Source organism: Nomascus leucogenys, chromosome 23 (assembly GCF_006542625.1).
Source record: "Nomascus leucogenys isolate Asia chromosome 23, Asia_NLE_v1, whole genome shotgun sequence".
NCBI lineage: Eukaryota > Metazoa > Chordata > Mammalia > Primates > Hylobatidae > Nomascus > Nomascus leucogenys.
In genome coordinates this window covers 7,806,101-7,813,510 of record NC_044403.1, presented here as the reverse complement: position 1 = coordinate 7,813,510, position 7,410 = coordinate 7,806,101, and positions in this window count along the sequence as shown.

The following is a 7,410-nucleotide window of genomic DNA, read 5'->3' as shown; positions in this document are numbered from 1 at the left end:
AATTTATAGAACTGGCAGAACTAATCTATGATTATAGAAATCAGATCAGTGATTGGCTGAAATCAGATCAGTGTTGCCTGAGAGCTGTGAAGAGGGGACAGGAGATCATAAAGGGACACAAAATAATTTTCTGAAGGGATGAAAATAGTCTACATCTTAAATGGGAAGTTTGTTATATGTGTGTATGTATATATATATATGTGTGTATGTATGTATGTGTGTGTGTGTGTGTGTCTGTCAAAATTTCTTAACTTATAAGACTACAATACAACAGCTTTTGAGCAACTAATGGGTCAAAGAAGAAATCAAAAGGAAAATTAGAAAACATCTTGAGACAAACAAACCAAAAACACAATATGTCAAACAAATGAGATGCAGCAAAAGCGTTTCTAATAAATACTTACATAAAAAAAGAAAAAATATCTCTAACTTTACACCTCAACAAACTAGAAGAAGAACAAAGTCCAAAGTTAACAGAAGGAATAAATAATAAATATTAGAGCAGCAATTAATGAAATATATAATAGAAAAGCAACAGAAAAATAATTATAACCAAGAGTTGGATTTTGTTAAGTCAACAAACCTTCAGCTAAACTAAGAAAAAAGAGACAGAATTCGAATAAAATCAGAAATAAAAGAGGAAACATTACAACTGATGCCACAGGAATAAAAAGGATCATAAAAGACTATTATGAATGCCAACAAACTGGATAATCTTGAAGAAATGGATAAATTCCTAGACACATAACCTACCAAAAGTGCATCACAAAGAAGTATAAAGTCTGAACAGACCTATAACTAATAAGGAGATTGAATCAGCATCCTAGTCCATTTTGTGTTGCTAAAACAGAATACCTGAAACTGGGTAATTTATAAAGAAAAGAAATTTATTTGGCTCACAATTCTGGAGGCTTGGAAGTCCAAGAGCATGCTGTTGGCATCTTGGAGGGCCTTAGTGCTGCATTATCCCATGGTGGAAGGCAGAAGGGTAAGAGGGCGAAAGTAAATGGAAAGAAGCCAAACTCATCCCTTTATCAGGAACCAACTTCTATGATAAATAACCCATTCCTGTGATAAAGCTAATGCCTTTATCCCATTCATGAAGGCAGAGCCTTCATGACCTAATCACCCCTTAAAGGCCCCACCTCTCAACATTGTCGCATTGGGGATTAAGTTTCTAACACATGAACTTTGGGGTACACACTCAAGCCATAGCAGTCAGTAATCAAAAACCTCCCAACAAAGAAAATTCCAGGTCCAGATGGCTTCACTGGTGAATTCTATCAAACATTTAAAGAAGAATTAATGCCAATCCTTCTCAAACTCTTTTCATAAATTGAAAAGGAAGGAACACTTCCAAACTCATTTTTATGAAGCCAGCAAAACCTTGATACCAAAGCTAAACAAAGACACTATAAGAAAACTATACGCTAATAGTCCTGATGAACATACATACAAAAATCTTCAACAAAATGCCAGCAAACCAATTCAATAGCATATTTAAAGTATCACACACCATGTCCAAGTGGGATTTATCCCTGGGATGCAAGGATGGTTAAATATATGAAAATTAATTAATGTAATACCTCACATTAACAATAAAGGATAAAATCAAATGACTATCTCGATAGATGCAGAAGAATTTGATAAAATTCAACACATTTTCATGATAAAAACTCTCAAAAAACTAGGAATAGGAAGAAAGTACCTCAACATAATAAATGTTACATACAGAAAGTTCATAGCTAACATCATACTCAATGGTGAAAACTGAAAGCTTTTCCACTAAGATCAGCAGAGTACTAGAAGTCCTAGCCAGAGCAACCAGGCAAGAAAAAGAAATAAAAGGTAACCAAATTAGAAAGGAATAGGTAAAATTGTCCCTATTTGCAGATGACATGATTTTATGTAGAAAAGCCCAAAGACTCCACTAAAAAACTGTTACAACTAATAAATTAAGTTGTAAAATACAAAATTAACATACAAAAATCAATTACATTTCTATACACTAATAATGAACTGTCTGAGAAATTAGAAAGCAATCCCATTTACAATAACATAAAAAAAGATTTTTAGGAATGAAATTAACTAGGAAAGTATATCCTGAAAACTACAAAACATTGATAAAAGAAATTAAAGAAGACCAAACAAATGGAAAGACATCCTACATTCACGGATTTGAAGACTTAATATTGTTAAAATGCCCCCAAACGATCTATAGATCAATGCAATTCCCATCAAAATCCCAATGGCATTTTTTATAGAAATAGAAAAAAATACCCAATTCCACAATTCATATGGAGCCACAAAAGAACCTGAATGGTCAATGCAATCTTGAAAACTAAGAAAGGTGGAGGCATCACGGTTTCTGATTTCAAAATATAACACAAAGTTATAGCAATCAAAACAGTATGGTAGTGGGATAAAGGCAGACATATAGCCAGTTACCCAGAAGTAAACCCACACATATATGGTCAACTGATCTTTAACAATGATGTCAACAATACACAATGGGGAAAGGATAGTCTCTTCAACAAATGATGTTGAGAAAACTGGATATCCACATGCAAAATAATAAAATTGGACCTTTATTTTATACCATACACAAAAATCAACTCAAAATGGATTAAAGCCTTAAAGGTAAGACCTGGAACTATAGAACTCCTAAAAGAAAACTTAGGGAGAAATCTTCACGACTTTGGCCTTGACAACGATTTTGTGGATATGACACCAAAAAAAGCACAGGTAACAAAGCAAAATAGACAAGTGGGACTGCCTCAAACTAAAAAGCTTCTACCAGCAAAGAAACAATCAACAGAGTGAAAAGATAACCTATAAAATGGGGAAATATTTGCAAACCATATTTCCGATAAAGGGTTAATTTCCAAAATATGTAAGAAGACTTATATATAAGAAACTCCTGTAACTCAATAGTAAAAAAACTAATAACCTGCTTAAATAATTGGGCTAAAGACTTGACTACACATTTTTCCAAAGTGGACATACAAATGGCCAACAGGTTTATGAAAAGATGCCCAGTGTCACTAGTCATCAGGGAAATGCAAATATAAACCACCATGAGATATCACCTCACACTTGTTAGGATGGCTATTATAAAAATACACACACATACACACACACACACACAAAGACAACACATATTGATAAAATGTAAAGAAATTTGAATCCTTATACGGTGTTGGAGGGGAATGTAAAATGATGCTGCCACTATGACAAAGAGTATAGAGATTTTTCAAAATGTTAAAAATAGAACTATCATAGGATTCAGCAAACCCACTTCTAGGTATTTGTCCAAAAGAACTGAAATGAGGATGTCAAAGAGATATTACCATTCCCACATTCATTGTAGCACTATTTATAATTGCCAAGCTGTGGAAATAAAAACTAAGTTTTCACTGACAGATGAATGGATTTTTAATAATACAGACAGGTAATAGAATACTATTTGGTCATACAAAAGAAGGAAAGCCTGCAACATGGAACAACATGTATAAACGTTGAGAACATTATATTAAGTGAAATGAGCCAGTCACAAAAGGACAAATACTGCATAATTCCACTTATATGAAGTATCTAAAATAGGCAAATTCACAGAAACAGAGGGTGAATAGTTATTGTCAGGGGCGGGGGGATGGGGAAAATGGAAAGCTGCTAATCAATAGGCAAAATATTTTCATTTTTATTTTTATTTTTTTTGAGATGGAGTCTCACTCTGTCACCCAGACTGGAGTCCAGTGGCATGATCTTAGCTCACTGCAACCTCCACCTTCTGGGTTCAAGTGATTCTCCTGCCTTAGACTCCGGAGTAGCTGGGACTACAGGTGTGTACCACTACACCCAGCTAATATTTTTTGTATTTTTAGTAGAGATGGGGTTTCACCGTGTTGGTTAGACTGGTCTCAAGCTCCAGATCTCAAATGATCCTCCCGCCTCGGCCTCCCAAAGTGCTGGGATTACAGGAGTGAGCCACTGCACCTGGCCACAATATTTCAATTATACAGGATACACAACTTTGTATCTATAGATAGCATTACAGTATTTTACATTTAAAAGTCTATTAAGAGGGCAGATTTCATGCCAAGTGTTCTCATTACAATAAAAAAAAATGAAAACAACACCAATGATAAAAAGGCAGTAGGTAAATAAGTACCCCAGCTTCCTCATCTGTCAGTCAGCTGAGGTAATTCTGTAGTATGGTCTACACTGTCTCCCAGTGTTCTGAAATGGGATTAAGCCTTTTTCCCCTAGGGATAATCACAATAATTCACAATTTGTTGGTTTCCTTCACTGCCCCATTTCGCTTGCCACTCCTTCTCTGGTACTCTTAACTATAATAAATCATTTTCACTGTAAAGAATGTAGTCTTTTTATTCCCTCAAAAAATATTTGGGATGCTTTTGGTACTGATTTAATTAATTAATCAATTACATTACTTCATTATGAAGTTGGTATTTGGAATAATTATCATAAAAACGTAACATGGGCTCTGTCAGTCTACACGTTTTAGGATGATTTTATCAGCATGAATGATAATAAAGGTTAAGATAATAAAAAAGTCATCAAATTGTATACTTACATATGTGAATACTATTGTATATAACACAATTCAATAAATTTGATTTTTATATGGATAGACACAATGTTAAACGTGTTGACATATGCATATGAATTTAGAGATTAACTTAAGAATTATGTTCAAGGATGTTTCTCACTGCTATTTTTTGATTATTATACTTTAAGTTTTCAGATACATGTGCAGATCCTGCTGGTTTGTTACATAGGTATACATGTGCCATGGTGGTTTGCTGCACCCATCAACCCATCATCTAGGTTTTAAGCCCTACATGCATTAGGTATTTCTCCTATTGCTATCCCTTCCTTTGCCCCCCAACCCCCGATAAGCCCTGGTGTGTGATGTTGCCCTCCCTGTGTCCATGTGTTCTCATTGTTCAACTCCCACTTAGGAGTGAGAACATGCAGTGTTTGGTTTTCTGTTCCTGTGTTAGTTTGCTGAGAATGATGGTTTCCAGCTTCATCCATGCCCCTGCAAAAGACATGTTATGCTTTTTTATGGCTGCATAGTATTCCATGGTGTATATATGTAACATTTTCTTTTTTTTTCTTTTTATATATATATATATTTTTATTGTTATACTTTAGGTTTTAGGGTACATGTGCACAATGTGCAGGTTTGTTACATATGTATCCATGTGCCATGTTGTTTTGCTGCACCCATTAACTCGTCATTTAGCATTAGGTATATCTCCTAATGCTGTCCCTCCCCCCTCCACCCACCCCACAACAGTCCCCAGAGTGTGATATTCCCTTTCCTGTGTCCATGAGTTCTCATTGTTCAATTCCCACCTATGAGTGAGAACATGCGGTGTTTGGCTTTTTGTCCTTGCAATAGTTTACTGAGAATGATGTTTTCCAGTTTCATCCATGTCCCTACAAAGGACACGAACTCATCATTTTTTATGGCTGCATAGTATTCCATGGTGTATATGTGCCACATTTTCTTAATCCAGTCTATCGTTGTTGGACATTTGGGTTGGTTCCAACTCTTTGCTATTGTGAATAGTGCCACAATAAACACACGTGTGCAAGTGTCTTTATAGCAGCATGATTTATATTCCTTTGGGTATATACCCAGTAATGGGATGGCTAGGTCATATGGTATTTCTAGTTCTAGATCCCTGAGGAATCGCCACACTGACTTCCACAATGGTTGAACTAGTTTACAGTCCCACCAACAGTGTAAAAGTGTTCCTATTTCTCCACATCCTCTCCAGCACCTGTTGTTTCCTGACTTTTTAATGATGGCCATTCTAACTGGTGTGAGATGGTATCTCGCTGTGGTTTTGATTTGCATTTCTCTGATGGCCAGTGATGATGAGCATTTCTTCATGTGTTTTTTGGCTGCATAAATGTCTTCTTTTGAGAAGTGTCTGTTCATGTCCTTTGCCCACTTTTTGATGGGGTTGTTTGTTTTTTTCTTGTAAATTTGTTTGAGTTCATTGTAGATTCTGGATATTAGCCCTTTGTCAGATGAGTAGGTTGCAAAAATTTTCTCCCATTCTGTAGGTTGCCTGTTCACTCTGATGGTAGTTTCTTTTGCTGTGCAGAAGCTCTTTAGTTTAATTAGATCCCATGTGTCAATTTTGGCTTTTGTTGCCATTGCTTTTGGTGTTTTAGACATGAAGTCCTTCCCCATGCCTATGTCCTGAATGGTATTGCCTAGGTTTTCTTGTAGGATTTTAATGGTTTTAGGTCTAACATTTAAGTCTTAATCCATCTTGAATTAATTTTTGTATAAGGTGTAAGGAAGGGATCCAGTTTCAGCTTTCTACATATGGCTAGCCAGTTTTCCCAGCACCATTTATTAAATAGGGAATCCTTTCCCCATTTCTTGTTTTTGTCAGATTTGTCAAAGATCAGATAGTTGTAGATACGCGGCATTACTTCTGAGGGCTCTGTTCTGTTCCATTGATCTATGTCTCTGTTGTGGTACCAGTACCATGCTGTTTTGGTTACTGTAGCCTTGTAGTATAGTTTGAAGTCAGGTAGCGTGATGCCTCCAGCTTTGTTCTTTTGGCTTAGGATTGACTTGGCGATGCGGGCTCTTTTTTGGTTCCATATGAACTTTAAAGTAGTTTTTTCCAATTTTGTGAAGAAAGTCATTGGTAGCTTGATGGGGATGGCATTGAATCTATAAATTACCTGGGGCAGTATGTCCATTTTCACGATATTGACTCTTTCTACCCATGAGCATGGAATGTTCTTCCATTTGTTTGTATCCTCTTTTATTTCATTGAGCAGTGGTTTGTAGTTCTCTTTGAAGAGGTCCTTCACATCCCTTGTAAGTTGGATTCCTAGGTATTTTATTCTCTTTTAGGCAATTGTGAATGGGAGTTCACTCATGATTTGGCTGTCTGTTTGTCTGTTATTGGTGTATAAGAATGCTTGTGATTTTTGCACATTGATTTTGTATCCTGAGACTTTGCTGAAGTTGCTTATCAGCTTAAGGAGATTTTGGGCTGAGACAATGGGGTTTTCTAGATATACAATCATGTCATCTGCAAACAGGGACAATTTGACTTCCTCTTTTCCTAATTGAATGCTCTTTATTTCCTTCTCCTGCCTGATTGCCCTGGCCAGAACTTCCAACACTATGTTGAACAGGAGTGGTGAGAGAGGGCATCCCTGTCTTGTGTCAGTTTTCAGAGGAAATGCTTCCAGTTTTTGCCCATTCAATATGATATTGGCTGTGGGTTTGTCATAGATAGCTCTTATTATTTTCAGATATGTCCCAACAGTACCTAATTTATTGAGAGTTTTTAGCATGAAGGGTTGTTGAATTTTGTCAAAGGCCTTTTCTGCATCTATTGA